The following is a 16451-nucleotide window of genomic DNA, read 5'->3' as shown; positions in this document are numbered from 1 at the left end:
AGAAACTCACCTTGGTTTTGTAGGGGCTTGGTTTTAGATTTCTCTTGATTTGTCCCTAATTCTGGCATATATTCTTTAATCTTGGAGTGCAGTCTTTACTCCTCAAGTGTGTAATTCTGAAGTTTCAATGGACAGTTGAAGCAACATTTACAACAGCCAAAATATGGAAGCAACACAAGTGTCCATCAACAGGTGAATAAAGAACATGTGAGATACACATACACACACACACACACATATACACAATGAAATACTACTCAGACATAGACATAAATGAAAGTTTGCCATTTGCATCAACATGAATGGACTTGGAGGGCATCATGCTTACTGAAATAAGTCAGACAGAGAAAGAAAAATACTGCATAATATCACTTACATGTGGTATCTAAAAAGTAAAACAAGCTGGTGAAAAAAGTAAAACAAGCTGGTGAAAATAGCAAAAAAAGAAACAGACTTGCAGACACAGAAACAAACTAGTGCTTACCAGTGGGGAAAAGGGAGGGAGGAGGGGGTAAACTAGAGGTAGAGGATTAAGGGGAACAAACTTCTTTATATTAAATAAATAAGCTACAAGGATATATTTTACAGCAAAGGGAACATAGCCAATGTTTTATAAAAACTATAAATTGAGTATAACTTTCAAAAAATGTAAATCACTATGTTGTACACCTGAAACTTACACAGTGTTATAAACCAACTGTACCTCAAAATAATAAAAAATTAAAAATAAAGAAACAAAAAAGCCAAGTGTTCACAAAGCAGCTCTAAGACAGCAGGACTTGAGTCCAAACTTCCCAGCAGCAGGCAACGAGCTGTTCAAATTTTTGTTCGGCTCTTGTTTTCCTTTGGGTCATGGGGGTGCTCGCCCCATGCGTGTTCATTCAGGAGTCAGCCAAGGATTTGAGGGGAGTTTGCAGGCAGTTACCTCTTGCACCTTTTCCCTGTGTGGCTCCCTCCTTGCTAGGATCTTTCCCCTCAGGAAGTGGCCCCTCACCTCCCAGCACCAGTTTACAACATACCACTCCCCTGCTGGACAGAGAACTTTCTGAGTATTGGGTTCAGGCTTCTATTCCACAGTACCTAGTCGGTGTCTGGCATACATAGAGTGGGTGCACAGTAAATGTTCGTACCATTACCAAACAAATTATTATTAAGTTGTAGGATTGCTGACCTAGCATCAGGTCTGTCATCCAAAAATGACAAAGCAACAGCGTTGCATGGTGACAGACAGCTCCTGTCTGTGTGTCATGGGTCAGGTTACTTCATCTCTCTGTGCCTCCGTTTCCTTTATAGGGAAAGCTTTCTACCTTATAGGGTGATTGTAGGATTAAGTATTAAGACAGCTAGAGAGCTAGTGGCTGGCATATTGACAACGCTCATAAATTTAAATACCATTAATAGCTGCTGTTGTTGCTTGAAGAGGACCTCATCCAATACAGAGGAACTTCTAAGGACTTCCAGGTGGTCCAGTGGTTAAGACTCTGCTTCCACTGCAGGCTGTGGGGATCCCCCGGGTGGGGATCTCACCCCTTGCGGTGAGATGTGGCCAAAGAAGAAAAGAAAGGAGAAAGAAACGGACTTCTGTTGTCAATCTCTAAGGAAGCTAAAGTATCACTGACTGTACTAGAAATACGGACTCACTTCGATTTTCACATAGAGCGCCTTACACAGTTACAGACAGAAACTAGAGTGGCATCTAGTGGGGCACTGAAAAATAAGAGCCTCCTGCCAATACCACGATCTCTGAAGACATGTTCACTAAGACAAATTCAAGTTTCAAGACACAGCTATTCGTCTCCAAGCCACCGATCCCTAAACCAGCAAGCGAAATTTCACCATAAATCAAGTTAGAGACGGCTGAAATTCCGAGCTCAAATAATGCCACTTTTTTCTTGAGCCCAAATAAGAAATACTACAGGATGGGTTTGGAGGGACTCGGATTTGGACCCAGCTAGGGGCCGTGCACACGTCTGAGATTCTGGCTGGTTTCTGGGCTGGAGGAGGACACCGGAGCGGGGCTCGAGGCGCCGGCGGCCGGCCTGTCTGGAACACCGCAGGTCGTGCAGGAGGCTCCCGCCCGCCTGCCCGCCCGGCAGACCCCGCGCCGCCGCCGCCGTCAGACCAGTCGGACGGCTTCGCGCGCCCCGCCCCGCGCCGCCGGCTCTGCCGCCGCCCTAGTCTCCGCGCCGGAAACCCAGTGCCTCCCGCGAGCCGCGCGCCAGAGCTGGACCGGCCCGGCCCCCCGCGCAGCCGCCGCCCTGCAGCCCCCCAGCCCGCGCCTGGGCTCCGGGCCATGGGGCCTCCGGGCGGGCGGGCGGCTGGAGCAGGAGCCCGGCGGGACTCGGGTAAGAGCAGGTGGGGCCCCGCGCCGCCCTCGATGGGGACCGTGTGCCAGCGCACTGGGGCGCCGAGTGGGGGAGCCCCTGTGCAACCGGGGAGAGCGGGAGCAAATAGGGGGTCCTCCGTCTTCAACTTCAATCAGGGGGCGGGGCCAAGGACAGGGGCAGAGCCTGCCCCGGCCTGGGGTGCAATGGCCCCACTGACTCCTCCAGCTGGGCAGGGTGCATTTGGGTGCAGAAGGAGTCCTCAAAAGCCTCCAGCGTCGAGCCGGGCGCCACCGAGGGCCCTACTCCTTATTTCCCATTGGCCTCGGTGGCCCCTGAGCCTGTGACCCGGCCGGGACCTCCTCTCTGTTTGCCGGGAGCCTGGCCGGCCTGGCAGGCTGTCCACCTCTCCAGGAGCGCACGGGGATGGAGGAGAAGCCAGCTGTTCCTCTCTTCCTTGGGTGCTGGCCCCCCTCTTCTTGGCCCTGCTAGGTGTGTCTGGTCAGAAAACCCCAGAAATTCCTAAGACAGTAAACAGTGTCTGCCCGGCTAACAAACTCGCATTACCCTCCTAGGGTTCTTTCTGGCCCTGCGCTTGAGTTTAGCTTTTTTCAGTAAAATAGTGGAGCCAGGACTGTGAATTCCTTGCAGGTGTTTTCCCCCCCGGGCTGCAAGGTGCAGTGCATTGCTAAGTGTGCTCACCCAGACCCCTGTGTCCATGGCCTGCATGTCTGGGTCAGGTGGGCAGCAGCAGAGTGAAGGCTAGGGCAGCCAGGGGCCCCACCTGCCCTTGAACCTCATTAGCCCAGTCCTTCCCCTGGCCCAGGGTTGATTGAATGTAATTAGCCACTAATTGAATGTCTCTGAGCCCCTCTACATGTGAAACACACCAAGGCCAGATTTAGACAACTGACCCTGCTGAGTGATTTATTCTTTTCTTCCAGATATGGTGTTTCCCTTAGGTGAGGGGTCTGAAGAAGGGTCATTCATTCATTCATCCAAAATTTACTGAGTGCCAACTACTAATCAGACATGGAGGCACTGAGAATATAGCTGCTCTTATTTACATGAGTTGCAGGAAAGAGAAAATAAGTAACCAGATGAATCATATTATTTCAGAAAGTGAGAAGTGCTGTAAAACAAAACAAAGCAGGATGACGATGGGCATGAGCATGCGTGCTCAGTCGTGTCTGACTCTGCGTCTCCATGGGCTATAGCCGGCCAGGCTCCTCTGTCCATGGCATTCTCCAGGAAAGAATACTGGAGTGGATTGCCATTTCCTTCTCCAGGAGATCTTCCCAACCCAGGGACTGAACCTTGTCTCCTGCATTGGCAGGCGAGTTCTTTACCAGTGAGCCACCAGGGAAGCTGTCCGACTTGTTGGGAGGTTTAAATCTGAGGCATCAATTTGAGTTTCCCTGAAAGACATATCCTTTTTTTCTCTTTAATATTTATTTATTTATCTGGCTATCAGGAGTCTGAGTTGCAGCCTATGAACTCAGTTGTGGCATGTGGGATCTACTTTCCTGACGAGGGATCAAACCCAGGCCCTCTGCATTGGGAGTAAGGAGTCTTATCCACTGGACCACCACGGAAATCCCAGAAGACATATTCTTTTGACTCACTTATTTGTTCATTTATTTGACAAATACTGAGGGCCCACATGTTAGGCACTGTTCTGGGTGTTAAGAATACATCACTGACTAAGACAGTCTTTCCTCTTGTAGAGCTTATTTTCTGGTGGAGAGAAATGGACAGTAACAACACATAGTAACACAGAGATTTGCTCAGTCATGTCTCACTCCTTGCGACCCCACAGACTGTAGCCTGCCAGGGTCCTCTGTCAATGGAATTCTCCAGGGAAGAATACTGGAGTGGGTTGCTATTCCCTTCTCTAGGGGATCTTCCCAACTCAGGGAACGAACCTGGGCCTCTTGCATTGCAGGCAGATTCTTTACTGTCTGAGCCACCAAGGAAACCCATAGTAACAATAACAGTCATTTTATTGTCATGTCAGATAAATGCTATGAACAAAAGCAAAGCAGCTTAAGGGGTGAGAAGGTGATGGGGACTCCTGGGTTCAATAGGGTGGTCAGGGCAGGCTGTGCTGAGGAGCCAAGTGTAGACAAGGCACAGGTATGAGTCTCTGGGGAAAGAACATTCCAGGCAGAGGGAAGAGCAAGTGCAAAGGCCCGGAGATGTAAAGGAGGCTGGAGCAGACTAGGCACTGCTGAACATGTTAGAGGAATGGGAAGGAGGTCTTCATGGCCCTGGGAGGTGAGCAGGCATCTGTGGCTCTCATTAGAGGAGGCGGGGGTGGGGTTTAGACTGCTGACCAGAGACATGCAGGAGGGCAGGTGATGCTCTCAGCTGCTATGACAAGAAGATTTACATGCTCCCAAGAAAACTTCCCATGTGGCGCTAGTGGTAAAGAGCCCCCCCCACCCCCCGCCAGTGTAGGAGACATAAGAGATGCTGGTTCGATCCCTGGGTTGGGAAGATCCCCTGTAGAAGGAAATGGTAACCCACTCCAGTATTCTTGCCTGGAGAATCCCATGGACAGAGGAGCCTGGTGGGCTACAGTCCACAGAGTCACAAAGAGTCAGACATGACTAAAGTGACTTTGCATGCACACAAGTAAGAAAACTCAGGGTCGGGCCTGGTGGTTTACACTAGCAGGGGAATAGGCAATCACCAGAGATGGAGAGTGTGTCTCTTGGCAGGAGAGGTATCACTTGCTTCTCTTTTTTTTAATTTAATTTTTAAATTATTTATTTATTTTTTGGCCATGCCCCTTGGCATGTGGGATCCTAGTTCTCCTACCAGGGATTGAACCCTCACCCCCTAAGATGGAAGCATAGAGTCTTAACCACTGCACCACTCAGGAAATCCCTTACTTGTTTTTCTTACACCCAGCATCCATCAAAAGAACATGAGCTAAAGTGGGAGGCAGGCCACAAGTTTTTCAAATCAGTAAAGACTGGCTATGGGGAGCAAAACTTGCCGTCTAGGAAAATTCCAATAATCTTTTACAAAGAATGATCTGATTAGTAGGCTCAAAAGAGAGTCAGGAGAGTGTGTTGAGGCATGTACTATATGCTAGGCTCTCCTTTAAGCACCTTATGTGCAAACACAAACCAGCCTCACAGCACGTCTGTGAGGTAGAGACAACCCTGTTTCATAGATGAGAAAACTGAGGCCAGCAAGAAACAAGTTGCCCACTTTTCTACACAGCTAGTGACTGAAGAAGAATCAGGATTTATAATCATGTGGTGCAGTTTTAGAGCCAAGTGTTCTGAAAGAGAGAGGCTTTGGCTGAAGGGATGTTTGTTAGGGCTCCAGGGTGTCTCACAGCAGGGGGTTCTTAGAAGACAGCAGGGCTTATGGGTGCATTCCACCTCTTTTCTTCTTTTTAAGACAGTCTTTGTGTGGGTTACAAATTCTTTTAAAAATATTTTGAAAGGTACTACCTGCCTGTTAAAAATTGTTTTTTACAGATGTTTATTCAAACAGCCCTTAAGGAACACAGAAATCTTGTTGTCTTGTCCTCTGATTCCCAGTCCTCCTCAGAGGCAATTGAGAATGCTTGCAGACAAATGTTCTATTTGTAAATGACTGTGTATGAATTGTACTTTTAAAAAAGTACTTTTTAATTAATTTTATTATTTAATTTTGGCTGCACGGGGTCTTGGTTGCTGCCTGTGGACTTTTCTCTATTTGCAGTGAGTGGGGCCTACTCTCTGGTTGCAGGGCTTCTCACTGCAGTAGTTTCTCTTGTTGCAGAATTCAAGTTTCAGTAGTTGTGGCACACAGACTTAGTTGCAGTGTGTGGGATCTTCCTGGACCCGGGATCGAACCTGCGTCCCCTGAATTTGCTGGCAGATTCCTAACCACTGGACCTCCACGGAAGTCCTAGATTGTACCTTTTTTTTTTTTTTTAACACAAATAAGAAAACTCAGGTGTGTACTTTTTTTTTAAACTTAATATACTTATTCTGATTCAGGACATAGAGATATACTTCATCTTTTTAAAATAAATATGTTTGTACTGTATTTCTCTAGTCATTCCTTTACGGTCTTCTAAATTGTTTTTCCTATTTTTGTTAATTTGTTTGCTGTGGTAGACAAGTATGCATTTGGATACTTGTACCTACATCGGGCTTCCTAGGTGGCACTAGTGGTAAAGAACCTGCCTGCCCATGCAGGAGACGCAAGAGACACAGGTTTGATCCCTGCATCAGGAAGATTCCCTGGAGGAGGGCATGGCAACCCACTCCAGTATTCTTGCCTGGAGAATCCCATGGACAGAGGAGCCTGGTGGGCTATAGTCCATAGGGTCCTAAAGAGTTGGACACAACTGAAGTGACTTAGCACACACGCATGTACCTACATCTTTGCTCACTCTTGTGACTTTCAGCAGGGGAAATCCATAAACGTGTAACTACTGATTGAAAAGCTCTGTGTATTTTAGATTTCCACTGATGCTGCCAGCCTGCTTTCTGAAGCCCCAATCTGACTTACTACTTCCGGGATGGCTTGTTTGCGTTAGCATGGCCCTGCAGACTTGGGCATCACGTTGTCATTTTTAATAGGTATTTCTTTATCGTGAGCGATGTTATGAGTCTCCTATATTTTTTAAGCCCTTTGTCTTCCTGTTTATGTCCTTGGCCTCTGGTTTAACTTGGATTTTTATCTTCATGTTGTTTTTTTTGAATTCTGAGGGAATTATAAGGGATCTTATTATGATTTCCTCTTTATCCCTCATCACTGACTGCCCTTCAGCATCTTCCTTTTGTGCACAGCAGCTACTCTGATATATTTATGATGTGTTTATCCTGGGATCTGGACTATTTTAGAGAAATGTATGGTGTTGATTTATATATGAATGTAATTTAAACTTACAGACGTTGTATTGTGCTACAAATCTCCATCTTACTTTGAAACCCAATGCTGTTTTTTAAGAAGATTTATCTGGCTGGTGACTGGACACTTGGTTTATTGCTTCTGATTGTTGTACTGCATCCTATGGTTGGAATTACGAAATTATTGTAACCATTGATTCTTTTTAATTAGTTTATTTTTAAATTGAAGGATAATTGCTTTACAGAATTGTGTTGTTTTCTGTCAAACCTCAACATGAATCAGCCATAGGTATACATATATCCCCTCCTTCCTGAACCTCCCTCCCACCTCCCTCCCCATCCCACCCCTCTAGGTTGATACAGAGCCCCTGTTTGAGTTCCCTGAGACATACAGCAAATTCCCATTGGCTATCTATTTTACATATGGAAATATAAGTTTCCTTGTTACTCTCTCCATACATCTCACTCTCTCCTCCCCCTCCCTATGTCCATAATCTGTTCTCTATGTCTGTTTCTCCATTGCTGCCTTGTAAATAAATTCATCAGTACCATCTTTCTAGATTCCATATATATATATGCATTAGTACACGACATTTATCTTTCTCTTTCTGACTTCACTCTGTATAATAGGCTCTAGGCTCATCTACCTCATTAGAACTGACTCAAATGTGTTCCTTTTTATGGCTGAGTAATATTCCATTGTGTGTATGTACCACAACTTCTTTATCCATTCATCTGTTGATGGACATCTAGCTTGCTTCCATGTTCTAGCTATTGTAAGTAGTGCTGCAGTGAACATTGGGGTACATGTGTCTTTTTCAATTTTGGTTTCCTCAGGGTATATGCTTAGGAGTGGGATTGCTGGGTCATATGGTGGTTTTATTCCTAGTTTTTTAAGGAATCTCCATACTGTCTTCCATAGAGGCTGTATCAATTTACATTCCTACCAACAGTGCAGGAGGGTTCCCTTTTCTCCACACCCTCTCCAGCATTTATTGTTTGTAGACTTTTTTGATAATGGCCATTCTGAGGTGATATTTCATTGTAGTTTTGATTTGCATTTCTCTAATAATGAGCAACGTTGAGTGTCTTTTCATGCGTTTGTTAGCCATCTGTATGTCTTCTTTGGAGAAATGTCTGTTTAGGTCTTTTTCCTACTGTTTGATTGGGTTGTTTGTCTTTCTGGTATTGAGTTGTATGAGCTGCTTGTATATTTTGGAAATTAATCCTCTGTCAGTTGCTTCATTTGCTATTATTTTCTCCCATTCTGAGGGTTGTCTTTTCAACCTTTTTTATAGTTTCCTTTGCTGTGTATCGGCTTTTAAGTTTAACTAGGTCCCATTTGTTTACTTTTGTTTTTATTTCCATTACTCTAGGAGGTAGGTCATAGAGGATCTTGCTTTGATTTATGTCATTGAGTATAATCATTGATTCTTATTGGCTCGGTCTAGACAGTTTTTTGGGAAAAATGGCATGATGGGGGTGAGCCTTGGCAGATGAAGAGGATTGGTTAGGAGGAAAGGAGAATGGGGAAGGGAAATAGAGCTGACCAAGAGCCCAGCATGAGGACATGCCAATGTGTGAAAGTTCCAGGAACGTTCAGGGGAGCCCCATAGGCTGGGGGCGTGGCTCAGGGTGGCCGTGTGTGGTCCCAGGAGAGGTTGGGGGGAAGATCTCAAATGCCAGTGTTGGACTTTCCCTAAAGACAACGGGGACAGGCAGAGGGCTATGGGTCAATCAGGAAGGATTTTCAAGGGCAGGGGTGGTCTCCTGAAGGAAAATTGGGACCGTGGATGTGAACCTGGGAAGCAGGGCAGGTCCCTGGTGTTCTCCAGGTAAGGGAGGAATGGTGAGGCTGCTAGGCAGGGAGAACCAGCAGGACTGGGTGCCGGAGGCATGAAGGGTGCCTGCTAACCTGGGGGAACCAGGCAGATGGGATGTCACTGACAGGACCGAGGGCAGGCCTGGGCACAGGGGTGGGGAGGTGCACTCACGGGCACGTGGACAGGCTGTCGGGCGCCTAATTATTCTGAAGTCCTGCTCACCTACCTAGAGTATTCTCATTGGCAGTTAGGACTGCAGGCTGGGGAGTGTTCCTGAACCTGAGTGGGTTGGGTAGGAGGTGAACATGCAGGAATGGGTAGGTCATCATGTGCTGTTGTTATTGTTTAGTTGCCAAGTTGTGTCTGACTCTGTGACCCCATGGACTGTAGCCTGCCAGGCTTCTCATGGCCGTCCATGAGAAATCCATGAGATTTCCCTCGCAAGAATACTGGAGTGGATTGCCATTTCCTTCTCCAGAGGATCTTCCCAACGCAGAGATTGAACCCAGGTCTCCTGCATTGCAGGCAGATTCTTTACCATCTGAATTTCCAGGGAAGCCCCCAAGGGCAGAAGAGGCCCCACTAGAACAAAGCCCTGGGCAGGTATGCAGGGAGAAGTGGATGGAGAGGCTGGACCAACAAGGAGGCGTTTTTGGATGCCCTTTTGAACTCTGCCCTCTGCTGGCTCCACAACCTCAAGGATGCATCCTCTCATCATGGAAAGCTGGTCAGGGGACGGCCAACAAGGGCTCCCTGCCTTCCTGGTGTCTCTCCGTGGATCCTTGGAGGATGCGTGGAAGGGCTGAGGCAGACAGGAGGCAAATGACCTCAGGAAGCACAGGTGTGCGGGCTCTCTCCCTGGGGAGGAGCTCTGGGCCCTAGCACTGCTCCTGCTGGAAGTTGCCAAGCCAGCCAGGCTGCCCCCTCTGTCCCCACGGGCAACTGTTGATAGACATGATCATTTCCAGCTGGCATGTAGAGGGCACTGGGGAGCCCATGGCTTTGTTGTTCTGGGCAGGCTTAAGTGTGGGCACCTCCAGGGGAACACTGACCTTTCAGGGGGCCCCAGGAAATGTCTTGCTCTTTTCATCTCCCTCCTTCACTATATCAGAGCATATCTGTTCCTTTAGGTAACACAAGAGCCTTGGTTTTCTGCCAGTTGTGCACCTGAATTGAATTCCATACTCGTCAATCAATGATGGATGAAGGGCAGTTAGTATTATAAGGAGTACCCCAGTTCTTTCTCCAGAGGCGTAACTGCTTGAAAGGTTGAACTCGGCCGTATAAAAAGTGTCTAGCCATTCACATAGTTTGTCATGATTTCTGACATGAGAATTTTCCACCTATACTATTTCTTTTTTTTTTTAAATAAATTTATTTATTTTAGTTGGGGGCTAATTACTTTACAATATTGTAGTGGTTTTTGCCATACAGTGACATGAATCAGCATTTTTCCCTGAACGCACACAGTTTGAAAAATAAATGTGAAGTAGGCATAATTTACTTTAGCGTGGTCCTTAGCAACAATATCTGTGAAATCATCACTTTTTACTGCATATTCAAATACATGCTTAACTATTAAAAATGTTTATTATGTATACCATATGCCTACTTAGGCAAATACAGCTTTAGATTGGTGGATTCATGGAGGAGATAATCTTTACGATGTGAAGTGAAAGTTGCTCAGTCATGTCTGACTCTTTGCAACCCCATTGACTATACAGTCCATGAAATTCTCCAGGCCAGAATACTGGAGTGGGTAGCCTTTCTCTTTCCCAAGGGATCTTCCCAACCCAGGGATCGAACCCATGTCTCCTGCATTGCAGGTGGATTCTTTACCAGCTGAGCCACAAGGGAAGCCCAATACTGGAGTGAGTGGGTAGCCTATCCCTTCTCCAGTGGATCTTCCTGACCCAGGAATGAAGTGGGAGAGGGGGAGGGAAGAAAAACTTTACCTTCTGAAGGGGCTTTCCAGGTGGCTCAGTGGTAAAGAATCTGCCTGCCAAGCAGGAGATGCCGGTTTGCTCCCTGGGTCAGGAGAATCGTGGAGAAGGAAATGGCAACCCACTCCAGTATTCTTGCCAGGAAAATCCCCTGCATAGAGGAGCCTGGCAGACTACAGTCCATAGGGTCACAGAAGAGTCAGACACGACTTAGTGACTAAACAACAACAACCCTCTAAGATGTTGTCACTGGTACCTGTGAATAAAACTGACAGATGATTAACAGTAGAAAAGTTTTATTGGCCTGCACATGGGAGTCAATCTAAGTAGCTGGCTTGTTAAAGGGTTGCAAAGAGTCAGACATGACTGAGCGACTTTCACTTTTCCCTAGTTAAAGGCTTATGTACGTAAATTAGTAGGGGAAAGGGAGGAGGGAGAAAAAGGCTTCTAGGGGAAGAACAAATAGGTTTCTTTTCATTAGACTAATGGGTTTTTAGAACACATGAGAAATGAGAAAATAGGGATAGTGTTGGTCTTTGCAGGTATGACTGTTTTTTTCAATCTCTTTCTGGGCCATAAATCTCTGCTAGAGAAGGGAGGTGGGGTAGATTTTATTCAGTTCTTCCTTCTGGGAGTAGATCTGCCCTGCAGAAGGAATTTATGGCAACCTTATTTCTCAGAAGTTGCTGCTTTTAGTCCGATAAATTAAGCTCTGAGACGGTTTCTTACTGTGTCTGTTAAATCTCAAATGTCTTCATCTTAAACTCTGTATCAGTTCTGGGGCCCCAGGTAGGTCCCTACACCAGCAACAGAGAAGTCACCCTGCAGCCAGTTGAGAGGTGGTAACAGTGAGAGGGTCCCATACAGATCCTCTCAGGCTCAGCTCCATCCCACACAGGTCCCCCACTGGCAACCAGAGGGGGTAAGGGGTGTTGGTAAAGAAACTCCCAGCCTTTAAAGTAAGCAGAGAAATTAAATATTTCTCTGTAATTTAATACAACAAGTTTATTTTTGCTGATGACAAACATCATACATATTTATTTTTGTTTTTGTTCCATTGCTAAGTCATGTCCAACTTTGCAACTCCATGGACTGCAGCATGCCAGCCTTCCCTGTCCTTTACCATCTCCCAAGGTTTGCTAGAACTCATGTTCTTTGAGTCGTTGATGCCATCCAACCTTCTCATCCTCTTGTCACCCTCTTCTCCTCCTGCCTTCAATCTTTCCCAGCATCAGGGTCTTTTCCAGTGAGTCGGTTCTTCGCATCAGGTAGGCAAAGTATTGTAGCTTCAGCTTCAGCAACAGTCCTTGCAATGAATATTTAGGGTTGATTTCCTTTAGGATTAACTAGTTTGATCGCCTTGCTATCCAAGGTACTCTCAAAAGTCTTCTCCAGCACCACAGTTTTAAAGCATCAGCACACAGCCTTCTTTTGGTTCAACTCTCACTTCCATACATGACTACTGGAAATACCATAGCTTTGACTGTATTGTATTATTTTTTAATTTGAACCAAACTCTCAGCATGTGGGATCTTAGCTCCCTGACCAGGGATCAAACCCTCGCCCCCTGCATCAAAAAAAGCACAGAGTCTTAATCACTGGACCACCAGGGAAGTCCATCCCTATTTATTTTTAACAGTAGGTACACACACACACACACAACCACAAAGAGCTTAAAATCCTGTATATTGTTACCACGCAGAGATTGCCACTATCAACCAGTGTTTTGGTATTTCATTGCCTAGGTACATACATTTTTAAAAAATGAGACTGTGCCAAATATATAATCAAGTTCCTTACTTAATAATATGCTGTGAGAATCTTTCCACTTCATGAAATACTCTTCAAAAGCAAGATAGTTAAAGGTGCTGGGGTTCACCCAATGGCTCTATGGCTGTCCCATAACTTATCTTGTTTCCTGATTATGGATGTTGAAGTTGTGAGCATTTTTGCTTTTATAGTATCTTGTTGTTTGGTCGCTAAGTTGTTTTGGACTCGTTGCGACCCCCTGGGGCTGTAGCTCACTAGGCTCCTCTGTTCATGGGATTTTCCAGGCAAGAATACTGGAGTGGATTGCTTTTTCCTTCTCCAGGAGATCTTCCCATATCAGGGATCGAACCTGCGTCTCCTGCATTGGCAGGCGGATTCTTTACCACTGAGTCTATCTTAATGCATATGTATTTAGACAGATGTTTGTAAGCATCATCTGGGTACCCAGGGAGCTCGAGGACAGAGGTGAATACCTGTGGACCCCTACTTTCTGGTTACCTAAATGGACCTGTGACAAGTGGCTACATGGAAAATGCTAATCTGAAAGCACGGGGCAGTACTAGGAGAGAGCATCTGGGACCGGACTCTCGTGGAAGAAAAGGTCCAGGGATTGGTGGCCTGGACACCTGTCCCCAGGCCGGGAAGGGACACCTCACAAAGTTACTGTACCCAACACTCGATTGGGCAACCAAGTCCAAGAGGTAGAAGCTTGTCACTCATTTTTGTAATAATCACTTCCTGCCCTTCCCCAGGAAATCAAGGGCAGCCTTGGCGTCCACGTGTGTAGGGCAGTTTTTGATGGTGTTACCACTAGCCTCTGCCCCCTGTCCTCATTGCCCTGCTCAGGGATACCTCTCTATCCCAGTCTAAGACCACAGGTGTTAGGGAGGGACCACGGGAACCCCGTCCCTAGACCCCATCGTGGACTCAGTCCCTAGAAGCCCTCCACCTGGACCTCCCTCCCAGCTCTCTGCTCTGATCCCCAGGGAACCCGCGGTCCACTTGGCCAGTGGGACTGTCATCATCTAATCTGTCAGAGGATTGTTTAGGAAGACAGGCGTCCTCCTGTCTGTCTCCCTGAGGGCCCAGGCTTGTAAAGGCCTGAGGGCTAGGAGGGCAAAGGGCATTTTCTGGAGGAAGGAGCATGTGGCTGCCTCACTCCCAGGCCTCCTTGAAGAACAAAATCTCTACGGAGACAACAGGGACATGTGGCCCAAATGAGGTGCCTCTGGCCTCAGCTCTCCCTCTGCCTAGTAGCTAGTACCCCCAGAAGGATGGTAGTGAGCTCCATCAGCATCAGAGTTTTCCTAAGGTCTGCTTTGTTAAAAATGAATTCATGGCTTCCCTGGTGGCTCAGTGGTAAAGAACCCACCTGCCAATGCAGGAGACACGGGTTTGATCTTTGATCCGGGAAGATCCCACATGCCGCGGAGCAACTAAGCCTGTGCGCCACGACTACTGAGTCTGTGCTCTAGAGCCTATGCTCTGCCACAAGAGAAGCCACCTCAACGAGAAGCCTGCCCATTGCAACTAGAAAGTAGGCCCCGCTCACAGCAACGAGAGAAAGCCCGTGCAGCAGCAAAGACCCAGCACAGCCAAAAACAAACCAGTAAAATAATTTTTTTAAGATGAGTTCAAACTGGGCTGTCCGTGGCCCTGCTTGCTTGGAAAGAAGCCTCGGTCCTTCATATGAGTGGTGTGTGGATGGCAGTAGGTGATAGCAGAAAGTGAATTTGGTTTGGCAGTCCTGGGCGCAAGTTCAGCTGGAGTGGCTACTCTGACCGTCGGTCTCCTCAGCTGTTCTGTGGCATGGGGCTCATGACACCGCACCCCGACCCTAGACTCTAGAGTTTGGAGATACTGGTTGTAAAGGGCCCGATGAATGTCAGCACCTAAGGGCCTGCTGTAAAAGGTTGTCAGAAGTCAGGTGTCCGTTCCCTCTGTCCTCTCAGGTTCTGCCTCTCAGCAGGGTGGGCTGTGTGCTGAAAGCCCCAGAGCTCCTCTGCTGGAAGGTGGGCTCCACTCCCCAACCTGCGCTCAGTCTGTGAGACGCCGCCTCCCCACCTGCACCGAGCAGCTTCCTCTGCGGGCAAACAGGAAGCCGCTCGCATTGGTGGAGGCAGGAAGGGGCTGCCTGCTCCTGGGCTGTGGTCGGGTCAGCAGACTGCGCATCTGCTGGGCCCAGGGGAGGGAGACAGTGGGCTGGAACCCCCAGAAGGGGGAGGGGGCATAAAAGATCAAAGCCCATCTCTGGCAGGGCCCTGGGGGCAGGAGCCAGTTTGCCTTTCCCTTCTCACCCTGAGCCACACACCCTGTGAGCAGAAGGCCCTCCTTGGCGGTCCAGCTCTGTTCCTTGCATCTTGGGAAGGAGGTGAAAGTTCTAGGAGATGGAACAGAGCTGATGGGTGCAGGAGTCTCTTCTTGGAGTTTGCTGTAAGCAGGAACCACCCCCTGGCCACATCCTAGAACCCTGCCAAACACACACACCAAACACATAAAAGACCTGCTGGGAGGAGAGGGAGAGGCAGACCCCATTGCCCACAGTGTCGCTTGATGTGATCGAGGGACTGAGGATGAGCAGCTTTGACTCTTTCATTCATCAGAAGGTCTTGGAGCAGTTATGAGCCCGGCCCCCACCAGTTGCACAACCTGGGTGGTGATAGAGGCGAGTGGACCAGTCCTCGCCCTTGAGAAGTTCACAGTCAGGGGGATGGGTGGAGATTCAGAAATATACAGAGGAGGCTGATCACTGGCACCTGACTTGACCAACAGCACCTCAGCCCAGCATGCTGATGGTGCAGAGCTGTGACTGGAGGGGGTGGACACCGGTCCTCGGCTTCTGATCAGTTCTCACCTCCGGGTCGCCCCCATCATGTCTTCACCCCCACCCCCAGCTTGTCTGTAACCTCCTTGTGGGCCTCATTCTGTGGTCACTTTGCTCCTTATCTTCCTCCGCTTTCTAGCAGCGTTTGACACAGCCGACCACTTCCTCCTTCTGAAGTTGTCTTTCTCCTTTCTTGTCTTTGGTGACAATACGCCCTCTCATTCTCACCTCCCTGACAGCCCCTGCTCGCTGTCCTCTGCAGGCGTCTCCTGGGGAGGCTCTGCTGACCCCTAGTGTGGGGTGCCTTCCTGCTGGTCACACACGTACTCCTTTCTCCACCCCAGCCCCTCCCATCCACTCTAGGTACCAGCCACTCCTGCTTGAGTATCTCACAGTATCTCAAACCTAATATTTAAAGATTGAAACCCTTGATTTTCTCCCCTGAGCCTCATCTCCTCAGTTCTTTCCCATTTCCACAAATATGACCACCCCTCGAAGTTTGTCAAGCCAGAACTCTAAAAGTCGCCCTTGACTTCTGTCTCTCACCACTTGAGTGGCAGATTCTACCAGGCATCCCTGATGTAGGTCCCCACATCCTCTGTCTTCCTTCTATGCCATTTCTGCCCCCCTTCCAAGCCACCGTCCCACCTCCCCTGGACTGTCATAGAGCCCTTCCCTGACCTCACTGAGCACTTCCATTGTCTCTTTTCCATGCAGCACCAGGCGATCTTAAAAATAAATACACCTGTCACTTCCTTGCTTTACCCCTGGGGACCCTGTGGGATCTGGCCCATCCACTTCTTCCACCCTCCCACACTGTCTGGCTTTCTGTTCCCTTCACTCCTGGATACCTTTCCAGTCTCGGTAAGAAACTAGACATGCAGTTTCATCTTCCTAAAATGCCC

At 47.9% G+C, this 16451-nt stretch overlaps 1 protein-coding gene across 2 annotated transcripts in view; it reads left to right on the top strand.

Annotated features, from left to right (window-relative positions):
• Positions 1 to 2091: 2091 nt before the first annotated feature.
• PSD4 (pleckstrin and Sec7 domain containing 4) overlaps positions 2092 to 16451 on the top strand; it is a 43846-nt gene continuing 29486 nt past the window's right edge. For both annotated transcript variants that reach the window (XM_081483565.1, XM_081483566.1), the window contains exon 1: positions 2092 to 2345. The gene's annotated coding sequence lies outside the window, so the exon portion shown is untranslated. The remainder of the gene's footprint in view (positions 2346 to 16451) is intronic.

The sequence above is a fragment of the Giraffa tippelskirchi genome, chromosome 4, assembly GCF_054371585.1.
Source record: "Giraffa tippelskirchi isolate mGirTip1 chromosome 4, T2T-mGirTip1v1.2.pri, whole genome shotgun sequence".
NCBI classification, from domain to species: Eukaryota; Metazoa; Chordata; class Mammalia; order Artiodactyla; family Giraffidae; genus Giraffa; species Giraffa tippelskirchi.
The sequence above is the reverse complement of the archived record's forward strand: the minus strand, read 5'-3'. Positions and strand labels throughout refer to the sequence as shown.